General features: G+C 38.0%; 2 non-coding genes across 2 annotated transcripts; both read left to right on the top strand.

The window, feature by feature from the left end:
* The first annotated feature begins 595 nt into the window (after positions 1-595).
* Positions 596-669, top strand: trnat-agu (transfer RNA threonine (anticodon AGU)). Its single transcript has one exon. It is a non-coding gene; the product is annotated as a tRNA-Thr (tRNA).
* A 236-nt stretch (positions 670-905) lies between these two features.
* On the top strand, positions 906-995 carry trnar-ucu (transfer RNA arginine (anticodon UCU)). Its single transcript is given in 2 exon segments — positions 906-942; positions 960-995. It is a non-coding gene; the product is annotated as a tRNA-Arg (tRNA).
* Positions 996-25,411: the final 24,416 nt, after the last annotated feature.

Raw genomic sequence — 25,411 nt, 5'->3', positions numbered from 1 at the left:
ATAGCGCATTGGACTTCTAGATAAATAGCTGGAGCAATTCAAAGGTTGTGGGTTCGAGTCCCACCAGAGTCGAGAGTGTTTCCTCTTCTTTATAGCTCTGTCTACTACCTTTTTGTACTTTTATTTGCAAGATTTTCTCTAGTCTTTTTACCTAATTAATAGCAATTTCAAACTTTCAGAAATATTCTGTTTGATGTTGGGGTATTGGAACATATTTATGCTGCAGAAGATTCTGCATGTATTTGTGAAAAGTGAGATGAAGCAGTTTGAAATGTAGGATTTTAGCCTTTTCTGAATCAGAATGATGTTTGCTGATCCATTAAAAGATGTTTAAACAGAACCTGAAGGGTAAACAAAAGATGCTAAGTTTTGTGTGTACATTCTGCGTGACAAGGTCTAGTACTCTGTACATGTATATGATAGGTTTAAGCAATTGAGACAAGCTTTCAGAGTTGATGTTATTTGTTTCTGGAAAATGCAGAGGTTCCTAATCAGGGAAGTTGTTTTTGCTGTCTGTGTAAAGTTTGTATGCAAGAGAATGTTTTTGAGTTTGCTTGAAGCTACATTGTATTGATATAGAAAACCAGTCATGTAGGGCGCCGTGGCTTAGTTGGTTATAGCGCCTGTCTAGTAAACAGGAGATCCTGGGTTCGAATCCCAGCGGTGCCTTTTCCTTGGGTAATCTTTAATCAGTAACTGCTACAATGAGTAAATCAACCCTTTTTTTATTGGCGTCAGACTATGACTAACAGTATGCAGAGCTTTGGTGTGTGCTTAGACTTGCAGATAATCATCAGACCACTGGGATTTACATATGCATAGTAAATTTATTATTTGCCTCAAATATTAGCAGCACTACTGTTATTTTATAGGAAGGTTGGCCAAGGAACCCGTTTCTTCACCTGGGCTCTGTGGCGCAATGGATAGCGCATTGGACTTCTAGATAAATAGCTGGAGCAATTCAAAGGTTGTGGGATCGAGTCCCACCAGAGTCGAGAGTGTTTCCTCTTCTTTATAGCTCTGTCTACTACCTTTTTGTACTTTTATTTGCAAGATTTTCTCTAGTCTTTTTACCTAATTAATAGCAATTTCAAACTTTCAGAAATATTCTGTTTGATGTTGGGGTATTGGAACATATTTGTGCTGCAGAAGATTCTGCATGTATTTGTGAAAAGTGAGATGAAGCAGTTTGAAATGTAGGATTTTAGCCTTTTCTGAATCAGAATGATGTTTGCTGATCCATTAAAAGATGTTTAAACAGAACCTGAAGGGTAAACAAAAGATGCTAAGTTTTGTGTGTACATTCTGCGTGACAAGGTCTAGTACTCTGTACATGTATATGATAGGTTTAAGCAATTGAGACAAGCTTTCAGAGTTGATGTTATTTGTTTCTGGAAAATGCAGAGGTTCCTAATCAGGGAAGTTGTTTTAGCTGTCTGTGTGAAGTTTGTATGCAAGAGAATGTTTTTGAGTTTGCCTGAAGCTATATTGTGTTGATATAGAAAACCAGTCAGGTAGGGCGCCGTGGCTTAGTTGGTTGTACCGCCTGTCTAGTAAACAGGAGGTTCTGCGTTTGAATCCCAGCGGTGCTTTTTCCTTGGGTAATCTTTAATCAGTAACTGCTACAATGAGTAAATCAACCCTTTTTTTTATTGACGTCAGACTATGACTAACAGTATGCAGAGCATTGGTGTTTGCTTAGACCTGCAGATAATCATCAGACCACTGGGATTTACATATGCATAGTAAATTCATTATTTGCCTCAAATATTAGCAGCACTACTGTTATTTTATAGGAAGGTTGGCCAAGGAACCCATTTCATAAACTAGCCTCTGTGATGCAATGGATAGCACATTGGACTTCTAGATAAATAGCTGGAGCAATTCAAAGGTTGTGGGTTTGAGTCCCACCAGAGTCGAGAGTGTTTCCTCTTCTTTATAGCTCTGTCTACTACCTTTTTGTACTTTTATTTGCAAGATTTGGTCTAGTCTTTTTACCTAATTAATAGCAATTTCAAACTTTCAGAAATATTCTGTTTGATGTTGGGGTATTGGAACATATTTGTGCTGCAGAAGATTCTGCATGTATTTGTGAAAAGTGAGAGGAAGCAGTTTGAAATTTTGGATTTTAGCCTTTTCTAAATCAGAATGATGTTTGCTGATCCATTAAAAGATGTTTAAATGGAACCTGAAGGCTAAACAAAAGATGCTAAGCTTTTGTGTGTACATTCTGTGTGTACAGGTCTCCTACTCTGTACATGTATATGTACATGTGATGTTTTTTGTTTCTGGAAAATGCAGAGGTTCCTATTCAGGGAAGTTGTTTTTTCTGTCTGTGTGAAGTTTGTATGCAAGAGAATGTTTTTGAATTTGCCTGAAGCTATATTGTATTGATATAGATTACCTTTCAGGTAGGGCGCAGTGGCTTAGTTGGTTGTAGTGCCTGTCTAGTACACAGGAGATCCTGGGCTTGAATCCCAACAGTGCATTTTCCTTGGGTAATCTTTAATCAGTAACTGCTACAATGAGTAAATCAACCCTTTTTATTGGCGTCAGACTATGACTAACAGTATGCAGAGCATAACAACCCAATCAGAATCAACAGCGCTTCGTGATGTCCGAGTACTAGCAACTTATATATATATAATATTGCCGTTAAGTAAATTCTACTCAGCTAATTTTATTATTAAAGCAATATTTGTGTTACATACAATTAATAAAAACATTAAAAACTCGATTTGATTTTAAACTACATATATTCTTATTTTATTATGTGTTGGTAACTTTTAATTATTTAGTAAATATTAATGAACCCCAGTCCCACTTTTTACAGTGCATTGCTTCTCAGTAAGTCCGCTTCATGTCCACATCAGAAACAACTGAGTTTCCATATATATATATATATATATATATATATATATATATATATATATATATATATATATATATATATATATTGATAGATATAATATAAATATTGAATTTGGGGTTTCATTAGTTGTCAGTTATAACCATCAAAATTAAAATAAATAAACACTTGAAATATATCAGTCTGTGTGTAATGAATTAATATAATATACAAGTTTACCTTTTTGAATGGAATTGAAATAAATCATCTTTTTCAAAATATTCTAATTTTATGACCAGCACCTGTACATGACTCAACTGAAGATGTTCAGAAATCAGGTTCTGAATCTTCTTGTTGTGCTTCTTGATTCAGACTGCCTTCAGAACACCCACTGCTCCTGATTCAGTCCCAGAGACGAGCTTCATTGGTGGAGAGACATCTCTGCTGTTCCATGGCCTCAGTATGGATCACTTTCCGGTCCTCTGGTCCTAGGCTGGTAAATCAAGCAGTGTCTATGGGAGGAGATCCGCTGTCCAACAGAGTGTGGAAGTTCTGGTCTGTATCACTGAGGCCACCGGAACAAGCTTCACCCTCCATATTGAACTGGACACCAGTGGAGAGCTGATGCCTGAGGTGAAGAACATTCAACCACTGCACTTTTTTCAGGGTTGTCTGAGAGTAACCTACTTTCAAACCTACCAAGCGTTTCACTTAACTTACACAATAAGTCCAAATATTTGTGGACAACCTTTCTAAACAATGCTTTCAGCTACTTTATGTTGCACCCATTGCTGACACAGATGTGCAAATGCACACACACACAGCTTGTCTAGCCCCTGTAGGTTAGATTGAGCTGTGGAGCAGTGGAACTGTGTTTTCTGAAATGATGGATGGTGCTCCATACAAAATTTTAGAGATGGGTTGGAGAGTTGGGGATGATTAGGTGGGGTGATCAACCAATATACTGACCTCACTAAAGCTGTTGTCGCAGAATGCAATCAAATCCACCAGGTAACCATAATTGGTTCATATCTGGTTTAAAAAATAATTGTTTAAATAACAGGAAAATAGGAACCTTGGCATCGCTGTCCAGACCTTCAGCTCCTTATGGATGATGAGTACCACAATCTGCTCCTCAATGGTTGTTTTACCAACAGCAAGATTTATTTGGGAACATCTCCTACAGAAATGGTACATTTATCTTCTGAGGTATATTTTTATGAAATTTAGATAAATATTTTTAAATGTACATAATGATTAAATATTCATATTTTAGTTTCAGGGTTTGAGAAATCGTTTGTCTGCAGGTCAGGGCGGCCTCATTACTATGCTCCTCCCTCATTGAATACACTTCTCCTTTAGATCAGAGGTAGTAAAGCTCCTCTGTGGATGTAGATTTAGTTCCAAAAACAACCAGTTTAAGAAACAGATCAGCAGCATTCATACATGACTCAACTGAAGATGTTCAGAAATCAGGTTCTGAATCACACTTGATTTAGACTTACGTTAGTCCACCCACTATTTCTGACTCAGTCCGAGACAAGCTCCACTGGTGGAGGGACCTCTGTGCTGGTCCATGGCCTCTTCAGCCTTTACTGAGAGACAGACAGACAGAGACATTATCAGGCTAACAAATGAGTGCTTCCCTAAAATCTTTTATAGTCTTTTATATTTATATTTAAAAATCTTTTATAGTGACCAAGTATACAATATTCACATTCAAATACAGAATATATAAACATATACACTATTTTACACTATTATGCACGATCTGTTCCAAATAAACATATTTACATATAAGCTCTTATAGTGAGTGAGTCTGTAGTAGAAAATAAGGTTATATTACAGGATATAAACAACATATATTATTGTACTATTCCAAATATACCAATTTTACATATTTTCCCTGATGTTTATATAATTTCCATATAATATTCCACATAATTACCAACTGTTTAGATTCTAATATTAGTAATATTACTGTTTTTATTTCATTACTTTACAGAACAAACCAGACAGAATATCTGCTGTAGGGGTGCAACAGCTAATCGACATAGTCTACAAAAATCGACGACCCAATTAGTTCATTAGTATTTAATAGACGATTAGTTGTTGACGTCACCACGCATATTTCTTGTGCTAACTCGGACCGTTTGTACATGGATCACATGTTCTGGTGAGTTTCACTTACTTGTCAAAGCAAGCTACCATAGTGTAGATTTATTGGACCATGTATGATTATTGGACAGATGTTATTAGTCATTGGTAGTTGTGAATACTGATGGAGCAAAATTCATTTTAGTTTGTGTATATGCGATTAACAGTATTGCGATTAACCAAATATTTGAAGCAGACCTTTGTAGGAAGATAAAGTAATGGAAGGTAAAATACTCGACAGATCAGGTTGTTATAGGAGAAGACTTTAATGTAGTTCCAGATGGCTCAGTTGACCGTCTTCCCTCTAGAGGGCAGCATCATCTTTTTGATTATATTTTCAATAATTTAGTCTCCAATACTAATCTGACAGACTGTTGGAGGACAGGAAACCCCAATGCCAGACAGTACACCTGGTTTAATGCTTCCAATAACGGTCAGTGTTCAAGGCTACACTACTGGTTAATCCCTCACAATGTGACGGATAGTATTTTAAGCTGTGAAATTTCAGCATCTCCTTTAACTGATCACTGTTCAGTTACCTTGTTCCTCTCTTGGGAACAAATGTAAATCACCTTTGAATTCAATTTGGAAATTTAATAGTAACCTTTTACTTAATTGAAGATATTTCACTACTGGAAATTTCACCTCTGAACAAATGGGAGTGGTTTAAATGCAATGTTAGGGCAGCAGCAATTAGGATAGTATGCGTCTAAACAGATGAGGGCCCAACAATCCCAACAGACACACACAGACTCATTTAGCATTGATTAGGAAGTGAATATGGGTTGAATGCAGTCACTCTGACGCCCACTTTCCAGAGTGTGTGAAAGTGTGTAAAAAAAGAAAAAAGAGAGAGACATTTTTAGGTAAAATAAAGTTTATTTTATTAACTTTATCGGTTGTTAATAAGAATGAGAATTATATCAGTGGTATATTAATTTAATTTAGAAAATATCAAATTGACATTTACGTTGTATTAAAGGACAGAAACAGTCATTGTAGGAAATGAAACTAGACGCTAGATGGCAGCATGGAGTCAGGAGTCAAATGCTTCAACAGCACTGAACTGTGTTAATACTCTGAAAAGCTTCTCAATAACCATCTCTACACCAAAGCTGCTCAAGTACTTCTAATAAGGAGAGGATGTAGTTTGTACCTGTTTGATAATTGCTATGCAGACGATGGCGGTCCGGTCGAGTTGTGCAGCCATGTGTTTCTTTATGAAGGTAAATGTGCCTAAATGAACCAGTAGGTGGGATATTTCTACAGGCTAAAAGCATCATATCAGAGAATGCTCCCAGCAGACGTATATGAGAGATATAGTGTTAGTGACTATATGAGAGTAATAATTATGAGGTAACAGAGGTGATAAGAAATCGTTTTTTATTACTTTTATTTTTTTAATCACAGTTTACACTTTTTCACTCTAGCAAATATGAACGGTAAGCAGAGATTGCATGAAGCAACGAGAAAAACAGAATTATCATGAAAAACACATGAAAACTGTAAAAATAATTGGTCCACGCATGCGCAGAATCGACTCAAACAGAGCTAGTTGTGCACTAATGGCGCCCCCTGTGGAGAGTCTTAAGCTTGCGGGAGCCATTACAGCACAGTGTGTAATAAAAACTGAATAAAAATTTCTAAAGAATTTAATTTTTAAAGCATAAAGAAAAATGATATCACTCTCCAGTGTAAATTAGACCTTCCAGCAGTAAATATTCACTCAGCTTCTAGTTTAAGGAAACAGTGGCGTAGGGTTCAATTAAACTCCTCATACCACTTTATATTTATACAAGGAAGACAAAAAAAGTATTTAGTCAGCCACTGATTGTGCAAGTTCTCCTACTTAGAACAATAAGAGGTGTGTGAAACTATGAAAGACAAGGGAGGACAATGAGGAAAACAAATCCAGGAAATCAGATGGTAGAATTTTTAAAGAATTTATTTGTAAATTATGTTGGAAAATAAGTATTTGGTCACCCACAAACAAGATTTCTGGCTCTCACAGGCCTGTAACAACTTCTTTAGGAAGCTATTCTGTCCTCCACCTGTTACCTGTATTAATGCCACCTGTTTGACCTTGTTATCTGTATAAAAGACACCTGTCCACAGCCTCAAACAGTCAGACTCCAAACCTAACCATGGACAAGACCAACATTAGATAAACATTAGAGCTTAAAATGTTGGGCTGATTTAAATACAATCAGGGTCATAAGTAATTGGACAGTGACTGAATGTGTGTAATTTAGCTTCAGTACACCACCTCAGGGGATCTGAAATCAAGTAGTCACACAAATGAGCTGGGCCTTGGCATCGCCTTCCACACTTTCAGCTTCCTCTGGTTTTTCTGTTCTTTCTGTCATTAGCAGTGCAAGCTGTTGTAGGAACCAGTGTGATGAGTATCACAGATCTGCTCCTCAAGGGTTGTTTTAACAACAGCAAGATTTATTTCCTACAGAAATGGTACATTTATCTTCTGAGGTGTATTTTTATTAAATTAGACTAATTATTGTTACTGTGTGTAATTATTAAATATACATATTTTAGTTTCAGGATTTGAGGAATCGTTCCTCTGCAGGTCAGTACGGCCTCAGGAGGAAACTAGTACCTACTAGACGGCTGAAGTACTTGCAGCTAAAAAGTAGACTTTCTAAGGCCAAAGCTCCAGAGATCTCAATACAGGTGTTGAGCTCCAGGCTGGTCCACACTTACAGCTGCATCTCCAAGTCTGTAAGTACTCAGCAGGTAAATCACACACCAGCACAACCTAGAACCCCTTCAACCATGATCCTCCCTCATTTAATAGACTCCTCCTTCAGATCAGAGGTAGTAAAGCTCCTCTGTAGATGAGGTGAAGAACATTCAACCACTGCACTTTAATGATCACTTCTCTTGTAAATAAATGTACTTTTTCTCTCAGAACAGATGTTTAATCATGAGCTGCATGAAGAATTGTACAATGAAATGCAGATATTGTTAAATTTTATTGTAAAAAGATCTTTTTCAAATTTCTCCTTTTCAGTTGTTTAAAACTAACCTACTTTCAGACTTACCAAAAAAGAAAAAGGTAAAGGTGCATGTATTTGTCACTGCACAGCGAAATGTGTCCTCCGCATTTAACCGATCTGTGGTAGTGAACACACACACACTAGTGATCTAGGGGCAGGGAGTACACACACACCCCGAGCGGTGGGCAGCCAACTCCAGCGACCCAGGGAGCAGAGAGGTTAAAGGGCCTTGCTCAAGGGCCCACCATTGGCAGCTTGCCAAGCCCAGGAATTGAACCCACAACCCTGTTATCGATAGCCAGACGCTCTAACCGCTGAGACACCGCTGCCCCTAAAACCAAGCGTTTCAGTTAACTTACACTTTATGTCCAAATGTTTGTGGAGACCCCTTCTTAGAAATGCATTCATCTACTTTATGTTGCACACACTTTTGACACATATGTGCAAACTGTGGAACTGTGGGGTGTTCATCATCCAACATCCTGACCTCACTAATGCTCTTGTGGCTGAATGCTTCAAAATCTAGTAGAGAGTCTTTTTTCCCTGGACACTGAAGACATCCAACAAAAACAGGTTGTTTTAGGACCTAAATCTACATCTACAGAGGAGCTTTACTACCTCTGCTCTGAAGGAGGAGTCTATTAAATCAATGAGAATTGATGAAGGGTTTCTAGGTTGTGCTGGTGTACCTAGTTTCCAATACAGGTGCTGAGCTCCAGGCTGGACCATACTGACCTCATGAACAGACTCTTCCTTCAGAGGTAGATGTAGATTTACTTCCAAAAGCAACCAGTTTAAGAAACAGATCAGGAAAAATCATACATGACTCAACTGAAGATGTTCAATAATCAGGTTCTGAATCTTCTTGTTGTGCTTCTTGATTCAGACTGCCTGCCGACCACCTACTGCTCCTGATTCAGTCACAGAGACGGGCTGCCCCCCGGACGGGCTGGTCCATGACCTCAGTGTGAGGGACTACCAGAATGTGGTAGGACATCTCCAGTCCTACAGTCTGCAGCTGGGCCAAAAAAATCTAGCAGTGTCTGTAAGAGGAGGTCCGCTGTCCAACACTAATTAAGTGTGGAAATTTAGGTCCGCATCACTTAGGTCTTCAGGTCACCCTCTGGAACACGCAAGTGGATGCCTGAGCAGGACAAGAAGAAGAGGTGAAGACTGTGGTGCTGCATTCAACCACTGCACTTTAATGATCACTTCTCTTGTAAATAAATGTACTTTTTCTCTCATGTTTAATCATGAGCTGCATGAAGAATTGTTCAATAAACTGCAGATATTGTAACATTTTACTGTAAAAATATTTGTAAAATTTGGGTTGTCTAAAACTACTTGCAAACCCTTTCACTTAACCCACACTATATGCCCAAATGTTTGTGGACACCCCTTCTAATAAATGCATTCAGCTACTTTAAATTGCACCCATTGCACATATATGCAAATGCACACACTTTAGTCTTTGTAGAGAAGTAGTGCCAACAGAATAGGACTCTCTGGAGCATTCATCTATTGGCACCATGCTGCCTAATGCCAGTCGTGGGGCAGAGGGGTATAAAGCCCCCCAGTATTGAGCTGTGGCACAGTGGAACTGTGGAATGTTCCACTGCGCCACAGCTCAAACACATTCTCTGGAGTGATTAATGGTGTTTCATCCAATATTTTTGGAATAAGTTGGGGTGGTGATTATTTAACATCCTGACCTTACCAATGCTCTTCTTGCTGAATGCAATCAAATCCTCACAGCAATGCTCCAAAATCTAGTAAGCTGTCTCCAGCCTTCCCTAGACACTAGAGACAGTCAATCCAATAAAACAGCATCAAGAATGAATGAGCAGGTGTCCCAATACATCTGTCCATGTAGTGCATGAGTCTCACTTATCCTACACCTCAAACACCTATAAAATAAAGCATAACACTACTCATAAACCTAATTCCAATCCAAAACCTTTAACTAACTTTACCCTGTTGAACATACACTGAGATGGTGATGATGGTTCGCTCGATGAAAGCTAGTCTGTGTGTGTGTGTACTCACATTTCACTGATCTGTTGACAGGGTCCCTGCACCTTCCCCGCCACTGTGTGTACTGACTGACAGACAGACAGACAGAGACATTATCAGGCTGACAAATGATCTGCATCATCTGCAGAATTATCACCATTAACAATATTATCATGATCCAGATTCAGTGGCTGCTTACCTAAATCAAGTCAAGTGACTTTTATTATATAGTATATGATACACAAATTCAAATCCAGAATCTATACACATAAATACACACTATTTTACACTATTCTGCAAGGTCTGGGTGCAACAACTAAGATTAGTTTTAAATTTAGTTAAATAAAAAAAATTAGTTGATGTCATCACTCATGTTTCTCGCACTAACCAGGAACGGTTTGTGCATGGATCACGTTTTCTGTCAATGTTACCATAGTGTATATTTACAGATAAAGCTGCCTAAATACACCAGTAAGTAGGAAATGATGATAGACTAAAATCATTATATGAGAGAACGCTCCCAGCAGGAGAGTGTAAATCACCATGTCAGTGTAAATATAAGCTAATAATGGTAATAAGAAATCATTTTTATATATTTATATATATTAACACCCAAGTAAATCCTCAGATTCAGAGATATATAGTAATGAAGTAGAACTACTTCAATACTGTACTTAAGTACTAAAATACTGTATCTGTATCTACTGGAGGATTATTTTATCTCCTACTTCCACTTTTACTTCACTACATATTTTGGATGAGTTTAATACTTTTACTCCGTTAGATGTTTATGTGCTGCAGCTGCAGTGAGGACACTAACGCTAGAGCTCTGTAGTTTATTCCGAGATGGAAGAACCACTAGAAGAAACACCACCTTCCCCACCTTCAAATACTCGTATGTGGCCGAATGGTTCATGTTCATGAACTCCGTCTTCTACAGTTCTGTCCTTCTACTACAGCCAGAGGAACTGTGACAGTACTTAAGTCTGAGCATTTGAAATAATAGAAACACTGATACTCAGACTTTTGACTGCTTTCTGTAAGAACTAAAGAACACAATACTGTACTTTTACTTTCAGTACTTAAGTAACTACATGCAATACTTAAGTACTTCCACTTAAGTCTGGAGCTTAAAGACACTTCTACTTCTACTCAAGTCACTTTTTTGATAGAGCACTTGTACTTTTACTCAAGTCTGGGTCTCTAGTACTTTCTACATGTCTGCTGAGATTGTATTTTGCACGTGAGAAAAACAGATTTATCATAAAAAAAAAAAACACATGAAAGCATTTGTTGGTGGGTTGTGGGTCCACGCTTGCACAGGTCACATTTGGATGGGTAGAAATCGGCAGAACACCAGTCTTCTGCGGCACGGCAGAGGAGAGGTGCGTACAGCTTGAGCTCTAGTTCTTAAACTGTTTAAAGAGTTAAAACTCATGATATGATTAAAAGAAGAGAAAGCTTTAGTGAAAGCAGACTCGTTTAGCATTGATTACGAAGTGAGTATCGGTTGAATGCAGTGGATTAAGGTTTGGCCTCTATACAACCTTAACATCTTGTACAGAAATGGTACATTTATATGTAAAAAATAGTAATATTTTAAACTGTGCAAAATAATTAATAATAATAATTAAACATTCGTATTTTAGTTTCAGAATTCAAGGAATCATTCCTCTGCAGACCAGTATGGCTTCAGAAGGACACTAGTATCTACAAAACAGCTGACTTGGAGGAAATGTCTGCATTAGAGCTGCTACACTGAATCTATAAAATTGATAATAATCGATTGTTAAAAGTGTTGGCAACGAATTTCATTATGGATTTGTTGTGTCGCACGATGTATGTGTTACTCGCCTTGTCATATCAGCTCATCTCCGCTTACGTTACCTGTGGCGCTTTGTCTACTCTGGAAAAAAATTATAAATAAGAGGGAGATGAGCGAAGCGAGTCAGAGCGGAGGCGTAATCTTTAAAATAAATTTAACATCAAGAAGTAAAAATATTCCAAAAAATTAAACATGAATGACGCAGAACAGAAGTTCAGCTTAAATCCTCACCAATGTGGGAGCACAGTCACTACAATAACCCCAGTTAGTTCTGTTTTGAAGTGAGGAAACATAACGGTGCACTCACACTATGTGAACCGGTGTAACACGGCACATGCTGTTTTTTGCTTAACTGGACAATGACAATGATAGAGTGTGTAAGTGTGTGTGTGTGTTACTTTTATTATCTGTGTAATTCGCTTAAGCAGTGTTTAAATGTGCTTTATAAAAGTTAAAAAAAAAACATACAAACTAAAGGCAATTCATCCTGTCTCACTCCTCACTCCAGTACAGTGCAGTGTTTGCATCAGCAATGCACTTATTTTTCTTTATTATTTCATTTCATTTATTTTTAATTTATTTAATTTATTTAATAATGTAATCTATTATTATTGAATTATTGTACACACTTATTTGCTCTGTTATTCAATGTTCTATTTTTAAATAAAGACATGGAAATGTATTTTTTTTCGACAGATTAATTGATTATTAAAATAATCGTTAGTTGCAGCCCTAGTCTGCATCTCCACGTCTATCAGTACTCCTCAGCAGGTAAACCACACACCAGCTCAACCTAGAAACCCTTCATCTATGATCCTCCCTCATTTAATATACTCCTCCTTCAGAGCAGAGGTAGTAGATGGAAGCTCCTCTGTAGATGTAGATTTAGGTCCAAAAACAACTAGTTGAAGAAACAGATCAGGAACAATCATACATGACTCAACTGAAGATGTTCAGAAATCAGGTTCTGAATCTTCTTGTTGTGCTTCTTGATTCAGACTGCCTTCAGAACACCCACTGCTCCTGATTCAGTCCCAGAGAGGCGCTTCATTGGTGGAGTGCCTCCCTGCTGTTCCATGGCCTCAATATGGATCACTCTCCAGTCCTCCAGTCCTAGGCTGGTAAATTAAGCAGTGTCTAAGTCCAAATATTTGTGGACACCCCTTCTAAACAATGCTTTCAGCTACTTTATGTCCCGCCCTTCAACAAAAACAACCAATCAGGTTGCTGCTTACAGATTAAGTCCCGCTCTCCGGTAACAAGCTAAAGTCTCTTGACTACTTTGTGGCTCTGGCCAGACCCCACAAAATAAAAGTGACTAATACAAACGAATCTGCAACATAAAATACTTTTTGACTTTTTGTCTTACATTAATTCCCACTTTTATTTTGTTGTTCATCCAAAAATGTATATGAAAACTGATTAAGGGAAAACTGATCTATTTTTGTTATATTTTATTGCTGCTACATTACTAATCCCTGGGTTTAAAATTTAAAAGAGAAAAGGTATTGGAGTTTTATTAATCTTTTATATTATATAACTTTTATATTAGCAGCGTAATTCATTAACACAGTGAATTTCTGAATAAGTTATAAATTTTTTATGAACTTAATTGTTACTTAGCAAATACCTTAAACTACCTCAAGCTAAATCAGTTATTTATTTCAATAATTGTCAGATTATTCGATTGTAAAAATAGCCCTAATCTGCTGCAGCCTGAGAAGCTTAAAAATGAATAAAGGTTTTATTTTAATTGAAGTGTTTGTCATTACTAAACAGTATGACTATTACTCCACTGAGTGTCATTTTAGTAAGAGAAGGACATTAATATGTAATGTTTAATATCTCAAGCAAGTTTGTTTATGAACATTAAAGCATGTACATTTACTCATTTAACAAAATTAATAAATAGCCTTACTCTGCCTACAGGGCCAAATCATCTCCTTTCAGTCCAACTTGAGTGTCAAGTAAAATAATTAAAAACAAAGTTTTACTTTTACCACCGTTTACTTAAGTTTTTCAGATTCATGTCAATGTAAAATATATAAACAAATTCCTAAATAAAATAAAAAACTCAGATACAGACAAGCTCATTTGTGTTTATTTACATTTGTGTTTTAGGCTGTGGCCAATCTACTGTGGTGAGAAGCAGTTTGACCAATGGTTGCTGTAGACCCCTGTACATGTAGACCAATCATGTCGGTGAGAAGGCGGGGCTTCAACAGGCATGTTTAAAGCTGTACACTGGAAATCAAAATTAGAGAACAATGTATGAACACTTGATTTTTGCAGAAATAATGCAATCTTCATTGGTCAACATTTGAAGGATTTCAAATCCTTGTGAGTGTTTAACAAAACAGTGTTTAACAAAATAACCAAAGTATTCAACAACAAATCTTTATTTCACAAAAAACACAATAATCAAAATTAGAGAACAGCAATGACTGTAGCACAGAGAAAGATTACAACTAAATTTCCTGAAGGTTACAACAGTCACCAGTCAGTAGGAAGTGTACAGGCATGTGCTTTGAATGACTTCAGCACATCTGCGGCCACAGGACATCACTAGTCTCTCACACTGCTCTGGTGTGATTTTGGTCCACTCTTCATGCAGTTTCTTCCACAGTTTGGTTTCTTGGCCATAACTTTATCACCAAGGATTTTCCAGATGTTTTCTATTGGGTTTAGATCAGGATTCTGAGCTGGTCATTTCATTGTTTCAATGTTTTCAGTTTCAAGGAACTGCTTTACCCGTTTTGCTGTGTGACAGGGGGCATTGTCACGCATGAAAATTGCTGGCTGACTGAGTGACAAATGCAAGGAAGGAACCACGTGTTGTTGAAGAAGGTTCTGATACACACTTGCATTCACTCTGCTGTATGAGAGGCCCAACTCCTGCTGCTGAAAACATTCCCCAACCCATGACATTTCCTCCTCCACCTTTTACTGACTTCTTTACACACTTTGGGTTCAGTCTTTCACCAGCTTGTCGACGGTTTCCTATCAGACCCAAATAAATGAAACTTGCTTTCATCACTTCTCCGCATGATCCTGTCCTCTCTTGCATTTGTCTTTCGTGGACGACCAGCCTTCTTGGGGGACTTGAATGAGTTTGTGGTGTTGTAAAGATGCAGTATTCTAGAAATCACAGACTTGGGATACGACCAACTTCTCTTACTATGGCTGATAGGGTCACCCTTTTGGCCTTCATCTTGACAACCTGCTGACGGAGGGTTTCAGTCACTTTGGAACGGCTTTCCATTTTGCAAAGTCAGTGAAAACAGGAAAGTTATGCTGCCAGTTAAATAGGGTTTGTCAGATAATTAAGGAAATTAGCACCACGTGCCAGATTAACACCAACAATTTGCAGGTGTCTGAGAGTGTTCTCTAATTTTGATCAGTGTTCTTTTTCAAATACCTCATTTACGTTTTTATACTGTGCATTAGAATATATGCAACTCATGAAGTATGTTTAAAATACTGCTCACTCCTGTTAGGATAAATTCACATAGGACTACATTCTGACCTTGACATTTAGGAAATTGTGTGTTGTTCTCTAATATTAAACTCCAGTGTATAAATCCGCACACAGACTGAGTAGTGACTGTAGAAAGAGACACAGATGTGAAATAAATGCGCACACATTTTTCACATCCCAAAAAGAGAACATGTCCGGTAAAAAGAGGGCGTCTGGTCACCCTGCTTAATGAACCTCTTCGTCTGTCCTGATCATTTATATGATCATTAAATCAGATTTCTACTGGAGCTTTCCAGCTGCTGGTCTTTTAACACAGGTTTAACTCAGTCTGATATTAAACGGTATATTTGCCATCTGCTGGTCACTTAACCACATTACATCAGCGCTGTATTTTCCCCTCACAGCGTTTATCATTTTTAACATTTTTCAATTATACTGATATTGAATTATTCAATCAATGATTTTACATGAATTTAAAAGTGTTAACAGTGGTGGCTTTTAACAGATGTTTTTAAATTAAATTAAATTAAATTGGTGATTCTTTCATTGATTGTATCAGAAAAGTGCTGGACACCACCAGGGCGCCAGATAAATTATTAAATGCTGGCACTGAATATACAGTTATAAATAACACGTTTACCAGAAACAGAGATGCTACAACAAACATATGTCTGCCCTTACTGGAGTAACACCCGTGTAATTGGCGCTTTGTCTCCGTCTAGCGGCCAGAATCTGTAACTGACTGTATCAATCATAAAAGAAATGACGAGGCTCGTTTCGTTTGACCCAGTGACTCTGCTGCTGCTGGAGGAACAAGAATTACCAGAGACCCAAAATTGTCATTTATAAATGATTCATCATTTTTATACAGATAACAGCTCTCACTGTAACACAGAACAGAGGAAAACAACTCAACACACTTTTAATCAACAATTATAAGACTTCAGTGGTTTCAGTGGTTAAAAATGTTTGAATGTTTTTCTGGTCTTTCAGGCAGGAATCATCTTTAATCTTTAATTACTAAAGCAGAAGAAATCCTTACATAAATTAATAAGAAAAAAATGTAACAGCACACACGTCCTGCCCTACAGGAAACAGATGTAGAGCAGAAACCGCTCCCATTCTGGCTGCTGAGTGCTGATTGACTGGTGAACTGAACTGCTTATTGGCTGGTCAGACTCACTGACGTCTTAAATGATGTCTTATAATTGATTAAAATGTGTGTTGAGTTGTTTTATGATGTATTGTGTGGAGAATGTGAGCAGTTTTCTATATCAAAATCATTATTACTTTTGCACAAAAGCTCTGTATGGACCCATTCATTTTGGACTTGTGGTTGAGCGCCCTCTAGGGTCCGAACAAAACGGAAGGCATAATCAAGTGGTTCATCCATTTAGAATAATGTCTAATAGTATAGGTCATATAATGTCCTCAGTAGGGGGGTCTCTGATATTTCTCGTCACTACAAGTTCTCTTGGATTGTATTAGCTAGCATGCTACTGCTTAGCCAGCCGAGTTGCCCCCCTTAACAATGTGTTTTATCTAGTGGTAGTTGTTTTTATTGCTTTATTATTTTATTTGGATCACAATTATCTGATGATCTTACACAAGGTTAGCTCAATAGCAGATAGCAAGTGCACGATAACTAGTGTAAAATTATTGCGCATAAAAATGAGTAAAAATGAGACAGTGTCGTATTACAACCTCAAGTACCAATTATCCATTTAACTGGATATATAGGAAGTCAGGAGCACAACCATGAAACAAACACAATGAGATACAAGAACTTAAAGAGCGCAAATAAAATAAAATAAATTAATTCAATAAATAAGTGAACACTACAAACTTCACTACAAAACCACCAAATTATAAATACATGTGAATTATACATTCCACAATGACCCAAAGCTTGTTACTCACTTCGATGTACGATGTTACAGTAAAGAAAAAAAGGAGTTACTACTTTTCATTTACTAATTGTTGTACATTGAAACAACTAATCTAAAGATAACACTGGTCTAAAATATTGGCACTCAATAAAACAATGAGATTAAGACTCTTATTTATAAAAGCATGTAAAGGGGAAGGAAAGAGCAGTGATTCATTTAAACTAGCAGGGGATTCGACTCCTGTAAGGGGAAACACACTACATTAATGCTCTGCAGCTTCCACCAAAACCCCCAGTCAATTACATACATTTACACACCTGTAACCAAAGGTTTAGTGCATCTGCCTTAGAGCTCTGCTCTCTGCTCACTAACCCAGACTCAGTCCCAAACCCCAGGCACTGCTACACGCTGCAGTCAGTAAGAGTTTGCTTTAAAGACAAGTGCATTAGCGAGCAGACTCTACATTTGCTACATGCTAACTTGGACACAAACAGTAGGGACCTGTATCTAGGCCTCACTGTTGCAGACCGGGTTCAATGCCACAAACACCATCCATTTTAAATGAAGCCCTCAAAGCCTCACTAAAACTGCAGTCCAAGCTGCTGCACACTAGAACCAACAGACACCTGCTTTCACACAAGCTGAACAGCAGCAGATACTGTGACTCCGTTACAGCATCAACTACTAAAACCAACAAACAGCAAATACCTGCATCTGGCTTCAATGCTGCATACCGGACTCCCTGACCTGTACAGCAGTTCACTCCTCCACATCCTCCAAACCGTCCGAATGAAGAATTCCAAGCTGTGCTAAACTTTAAGGAGAGCTCTCCTCCTGCTACCTGCACATGTCCCTGGCAACGAACCAAATGATAATTGGAGCAAACAATTAGAAAGGTGTACTTGCTCTTCTCCTACTGTAATACCCTTAGTATGGGTCACACTAGCTTTACCTGTTATTATCAGTTTTAAATGCTAGAGTAGCAACAACAGTATTACATCAGTTTAACATGCTAGTGTTTAACATTTGATTAATAAAGATAAATTTATATATAATATATACATATGTATGTATGTATGTATATATATAAAGATAAAAGCAAAACTTTATTCAGATAAAAACGTCTCAGTAATGATCAATAAATATCTTTCCATAAATTTTAATCTGGCATATAAGTATGACAGCTGTGTGAAGATGTGCAATATTTTAACCAATGGGACAGTCGGGGGGTAGATGTGTCACGGCACCGGCCTGTCTGACCTACTTACACCTAGAAGCGCTGAGTCTTTATACAAGGAAGCTGTTACTGACATAATAAAAGACTTTTTCTGGTCTTTCAGGCAGGAATCATCTTTAATCTTTAATTACTAAAGCAGAAGAAATCCTTACATAAAAAAAAAAATGTAACAGCACACACGTCCTGCCCTACAGGAAACAGATGTAGAGCAGAAACCGCTCCCATTCTGGCTGCTGAGTGCTGATTGACTGGTGAACTGAACTGCTTATTGGCTGGTCAGACTCACTGACGTCTTAAATGATGTCTTATAATTGATTAAAATGTGTGTTGAGTTGTTTTATGATGTATTGTGTGGAGAATGTGAGCAGTTTTCTATATCAAAATCATTATTACTTTTGCACAAGTCTTTATACAAGGAAGCTGTTACTGACATAATAATAATCGCTACATGGCGCTTCTTCCACCTGTCATTCAGTTGGGTGTAGAGACTCTCGATGTCAGGTAAGTATAGACTGTGCTTTAAAAATAATATTATAATTATGTTATATTACATAATGAAAATATATATTAGAATAATCCATTTATAATATAATACCAAAAGTATATTTAAATAATTGTTTACTGTTGTCTACAGAATATTGGTTCCTCAAAATACCACTTCCCTTCTATTACCATAAAGGTAACACTAACAAGTTTTAGTTCATTTAGACTTTCATTTATTGTATTTATTAATTATTATTGTATTTGGTGTATAAGAATGTACTGCTTGTTTTCTAGAAAGAATTCATAATCCTGTGTGAATAATTCATAAGAGTATTTTATGGACAATCAATTCTTTAACAGGCTTATTTACTATTTAAGTGGTGAAAAATGCACACAGACACATCAGTGGAACGCACCTTGCACCAGCAGGTGTTACAGTATAAGAGCATCACAAAGACTATAAACCTTTGAGAAACTGCCCTTCTAGAAAAAAACAGCATACACCAGCAAACCAGACCAGCATAAACCAGTTTAAAACATTTTAGATGAAGATGTAATCCTCAGTTTGGAAAAGTAAAGATTTTTAACAGGTTTTGGGAGGCATCGTTGGCAGCTGATGATTAATAGCCTTTTATTAAAGATGAATGAAGATGACCTAGGCCCAAATATGTGATGTCCTCATACTTTATTAAAACTACTGTAATAAAAGAAGTGGGAATGTTACTTTTTATCTCTGGAAATAGATGAAAACAGACCACTTTACACAGTAAACCCCAAATCTCAGAATCTCTTTATTCCACCAACTATGTTACAATTTTACTTGGTGAGAGCAACACAAGTATGACAAGTAACAAAAAAACAGACCGTTAACAAGTATTATACTAAAAGAGAAAAATACACGAAACAATAAATCGAATAAATAATAAGTTAAAAAGTAACAAAGAGCTGTAAAAAAATCTGTAGTCAGAAATCTGTACTTGTACAGGTATGAATACTGTACATCAATATGTAGCCTGAGTAGACATCTATATACAAACTATTATGTACAGATATGATAAACATCTACAGAAACATAACATCTGTACAGCTGTGCAAATAATCATAGTGCAAATGGTAAGCATGTTATGTATCCATACTTTGTTGAAGTTAAATCCAGTTTGGTTCAGTGAAATTTAGAAGCTCAGTTCTAAAGAACGTTTCTTTAGAATAGGTTTATAGATTAGGGTGTGAACCCTAATGTAAAATTTACAGTTCTATTATTAAGCTTATATTTCACAATTGCACATTTCTGTGCCAAAGTTCATGACAGTACATCAGTTATGAGAGGGAAAAAAGTACATTTTAATAATAATAATAATAATAATAATAATAATAATAAGAAGAAGAAGAAGAAGAAGAAGAAGAAGAAAAGTAGTTAAAATAGTAAAAATGAGTTAAAAGTCATGTTTGCTGCTTTTCCTGATCTCAGTGTCTTCGCCTCCTCCTTTTCCTCTTGGGATGCTTAGGCAGTGGCTCTCTGCTTGTGTCCAGTTCAAAGTGAGGGGCGAAGCTTGTCCCAGTTGGTGAGCTGAAGACCTCTGCGATCTGGACCTCCATACTCCGAGCGGGACAGTGGCACTCCTCCCACAGGCGCTGCTTAATTTCTCTGCCTAGCTGCAGGCTGTAGGGATGGAGATGTCCTTATGGAGTTCTGAGCAGAGGGTCCACCACAGAACCAGAAGTGAGGTCTCTCTACCAGTGGAGCTCGTCACTGGGACTGAGTCAGGAGCAGTGGGTGGACTGACAACAGTCTGAATCAAGAAGCACAAAAAGAAAATTCAGATGGACAGAACCTTGTTGCCCAGAGCCACCATTACGAGGGGGGAGGGTCATGGGGTCCTATAAACCTGTAAGACATAAAAAAAGACAATACATATCTAGAAACTTTATGATCACCTATGTGTTACACAGAAGCAGACCGATATGAAGCAAAAAACACAGTTGCAGAAGGACAGACCCTTGTTGGCCATATCTACCATCAGGAAGGGGTCCTGAAAACCTATAAGACAAAAAAAGGAAAGCCGACAAGTTTTAAAATGGAATGGTCACTAACCTTTCACACTTGCAGAAAGATAGATAGCGAGTCACACACACAGTTGCACATGGACAGACCCTTGTCCACCAGATCCACCATCAGAACCTGTAGGACAAACAAAGAAAGTCAATACATGTATAGAAACTGAATGATCACCTACCTGTTAGACAGTTGCAGACAGATAGACAGTGAGCCATACAAAGATGCAGATGGATGGACCCTTGATGGACAGATCCACCATCAGGCAGGGAGGGGATAAGGACATCCTCAGAACCTGTAAGACAACAAATAAAGTCAATACAGGTTTTGAAACTGAAAGATCACTTACCTTTAACACAGTTGCAGAACAATAGACAGCGAGCAAGACAGCTACAGATGGACAGACTGTGGTGGCTGGATGCATGGTCAGGGAGGGAGGGGCTCATGGGGTCATGAACCTGTAAGACAAAAAAAGAAAATACATGTATAGAAACTGAATGATCACCTACCTCTTACACACTTGCAGACAGATAGATAGCGAGCCACACACAGGTGACTTGAAGAAAACATCCACCATCAGGAATGGGGGAGCATTGGGTCCTGAAAGCCTGTAAGACAACAAAAAGGCAATACATGTATAGAAACTGAATGATCACCTACCTGTTACAGAGTTGCAAAATGATGGACAGCGAACCACATACAGTTGCAGATGAAAATATATTTGTTAGAAGAATACACCTTCAGGGAGAAGAAGAGGTTGATGGACTTCCTGAGAACCTGTAACACAAAAAAGAAAGTCAATACATGTATAGAAACTGAATGATCACCAACCTGTTACACACTTGCAGACAGATTGATAGCGAGCCACACACACAGTTGCAATGGACAGACCCTTGTTGGGTGTATGCACCATCAGGAACGGGGGAGCTATTGGTCCTGAAAGTGGGTAAGACAACAAAAAGGCAATACATGTATAGAAACTGAATGATCAACTACCTGTTACACACTTGCAGACAGATGCAGTGCCCTCCATAATTATTGGCACCCCTGGTTAAGATGTGTTCTTTAGCTTCTAATAATAAGAGTAAGTAATAGTTAAGTAACAATAATAGTAGTAAGTAATAAGAGTTTTTTTCTAAATAATATAGGACCACGATGGAAAAAAAAAAAAAAAATCCAACCTTTAACTCAAGTGAATTTATTCAGTAGGAAAAAAGAAATTTTTAACATCAAATCATGTGTGCCACAATTATTGGCACCCCTGATGTTAATACTTTGTACAACCCCCTTTTGCCAACAAAACAGTACCTAATCTTCTCTTATAATGTTTCACAAGATGGGAGAATACAGATAGAGGGATCTTTGACCATTCCTCTTTGCACAATCTCTCTAAATCATCCAGCGACCTGGGTTCTCTCCTCTGCACTGTCCTCTTCAGCTCACCCCACAGGTTGTCAATGGGGTTGAGGTCTGGGGACTGAGATGGCAATGGGAGGAGCTTGATTCTGTGTGTGGTGAACCATTTCTGTGTAGATTTGGCCATATGTTTTGGGTCATTATCTTGCTGAAAGACCCAGTGACGACCCATCTTCAGCTTTTGGGCAGAAGCCACCAGATTTTATTTTAAAATGTCCTTGTATTTCAAAGCATTCATGATGCCATGCACCCTAACAAGGTTTCCAGGGCCTTTGGAAGAGAAACAGGCCCACAGCATCACTGATCCTTGCCAAAAAGCTCATCTGACCAAAGCACACGGTCCCAGTTGAAGTTCCAGTACTGCTTAGCAAACTCCAAATATTTGCGTTTATGATTGTGAGTGAGAAAAGGTTTTTTCCGTGCATGCCTTCCAAACAGCTTGTTGGCATGCAGATAGCGCCTGATGGTTGTTTTGGAGACTTTGTGACCCCAAGAAGCTACCATTTGTTACAATTCTGTAACAGTGAGCTTTAGAGACCTTTTTATTTCTCTTATCATCCTCCTCACTGTGCGTGGTGGCAAAATAAACTTGCGTCCTCGTCCAGGCTTGTTCACCACTGTTCCAGTTGTTTTAAACTTCTTAATAATTCCTCTGACAGTAGATATGGACAGGTGGAGGTGAGTGGCTATTTTCTTGTAGCCATTGCCTGACTTGTGGAGGTCAACACACATCTGCCTTACTAGAATGGTATGTTCCTTTGTCTTTCCCATGTTGAAGAGAAATGGCCTCTGTGTCACATCATATTTATATCCCAGGGAAACTGGAAGTTGTGAATTACTAATTAAATGTTCCTACATACACTGATCAACTTTGTAAACTACTGTAGAATTGACAGAAATACTTCAATTACATTTATTTGCTAAGAAATGTTAGGGGGGCCAATAATTGTGGAACAGGTGATTTTATAAAGAATAATTATTTCTTAGTCAGGGATTTTTTTTCCCCTTAAAATTCACTTGAGTTAAAGGTTGGATTTTACTCTTTTTTTCTATCGTGGTCCTATATTATTTAGAAAAAAAAACTCAATTTATTAGAAGCTATTAGAAGAACACATCTTAACCAGGGGTGCCAATAATTATGGTGGGCACTGTAGATAGCGAGCCACACACACAGTTGCAATGGAAAGACCCTTGTTGGCTGTATGCACCATCAGGAAGGGGGAGCCATTGGTCCTGAAAGCCTGTAAGACAACAAAAAGTCAATACATGTATACAAAGTGAATGATCACCTACCTGTTACACACTTGCAGACACAAAGATAGCGAGCCACACACACAGTTGCAATGGACAGACCCTTGGTTCATGCGGTTCGAAAAACCTGTAAGACAAAAAAAGAAAGTCAATACATGTATAGAAACTGAATGATCACCTACCTGTTACACACTTGCAGACACAGATAGCGAGCCACACACAAAGTTGCAATGGACAGATCCTTATTGGCTGTATGCACCATCAAGAAGGGGGGAGCCATTGGTCCTGAAAGCCTGTAAGACAACAAAAAGGCAATACATGTATAGAAACTGAATGATCAAATACCTATTACAGAGTTGCAGAATGATGCACAGTGAACCACACACAGTTGCAGATTTGTTAGAAGGATACACCTTCAGGGAGAAGAAGAGCTTGATGGACTTCTTGAGAACCTGTAACACAAAAAAGAAAGTCATGACATGTATAGAAACTGAATGATCACCTACCTGTTACACACTTGCAGAAAGATAGATAGCGAGCCACACACACAGTTGCAGATGCACAGACCCTTGGTTCATGCGGTCCGAAAAACCTGTAAGACAAAAAAAAAAGAAAGTCAATACATGTGTAGAAACTGAATGATCAGACAGAAAGTAGCGAACCACACACAGTTGAAGATAAAAACATATTTGTTATAAGGATACAGCTTCAAGGAGAAGAAGAGGTTGATGGATTTCTTGAGAACCTGTAACACAAAAAGAAAAGTCGCTACTTGTTTAGAAACTGAATGATCACCTACCTGTTACACACTTGCAGACAGATAGTAGCGAGTCACACACAGTTGCAGATGCACAGACCCTTGAAGGACAGATCCACCATCAGGAATGGAGGGAGGTGGTCATGCTGTCCGAAAAACCTGTGAGACAAAAAAAGAAAGTCAATACATGTATAGAAACTGAATGATCACCTACCTGTTACACACTTGCAGACAGATAGATAGCGAGCCACACACACAGTTGCAATGGACAGACCCTTGTTGGCTGTATGCACCATCAGGAAGGGGGGAGCCATTGGTCCTGACAGCCTGTAAGACAACAAAAAGGCAATACATGTATGGAAACTGAATGATCACCTACCTGTTACACACTTGCAGACAGATAGTAGCGAACCACAGACAGTTGCAGATGAAAATATATTTGTTAGAAGGATACACCTTCAGGGAGAAGAAGAGGTTGATGGACTTCTTGAGAACCTGTAACACAAAAAAGAAAGTCAATACATTTATAGAAACTGAATGAATCACTTACCTGTTACAGAGTTGCAGAATGCGTCAGTGCTTCCCCTCAATGCTCTGTCCTCCACTTATGAACAACACTTGAAGCTCATCTGAAGACTCAATAGGACTCTTTTTAGGTCCTTGGAGGAATCACTGTCTCCGTGTTTAGCTTGTTCTTTCTGCTTTCTATCACTTTCTAGCGCTTTTTGTCGTAACTGCTTTTAGATTGTGTTTACAGTCCACAGGTTTATCAAAAAGACAAAACAAAAAGCGGAGTACCCCTACAACAACCTTTATTTTGGTGCCTAAATCAGCTGAAAGCGGTACGTTTGTATTTTATTATGGCTGTTGCTGGACTTTTTGAGTGTGAGAAGTGTGGCATGTTTAGTCTAGACTCTTTTCCCACCGCTAGTGATAATGATAGTGTTGTACTAAATGTGAGCTAGTTAGCTCTCTGGTGGAAAAGGTGGACCA

The sequence above is a fragment of the Salminus brasiliensis genome, chromosome 4 (genome assembly GCF_030463535.1).
Source record: "Salminus brasiliensis chromosome 4, fSalBra1.hap2, whole genome shotgun sequence".
NCBI classification, from domain to species: Eukaryota; Metazoa; Chordata; class Actinopteri; order Characiformes; family Bryconidae; genus Salminus; species Salminus brasiliensis.
Note: the sequence above shows the minus strand (reverse complement) of the source record. Positions and strands in the feature narration are given on the sequence as shown.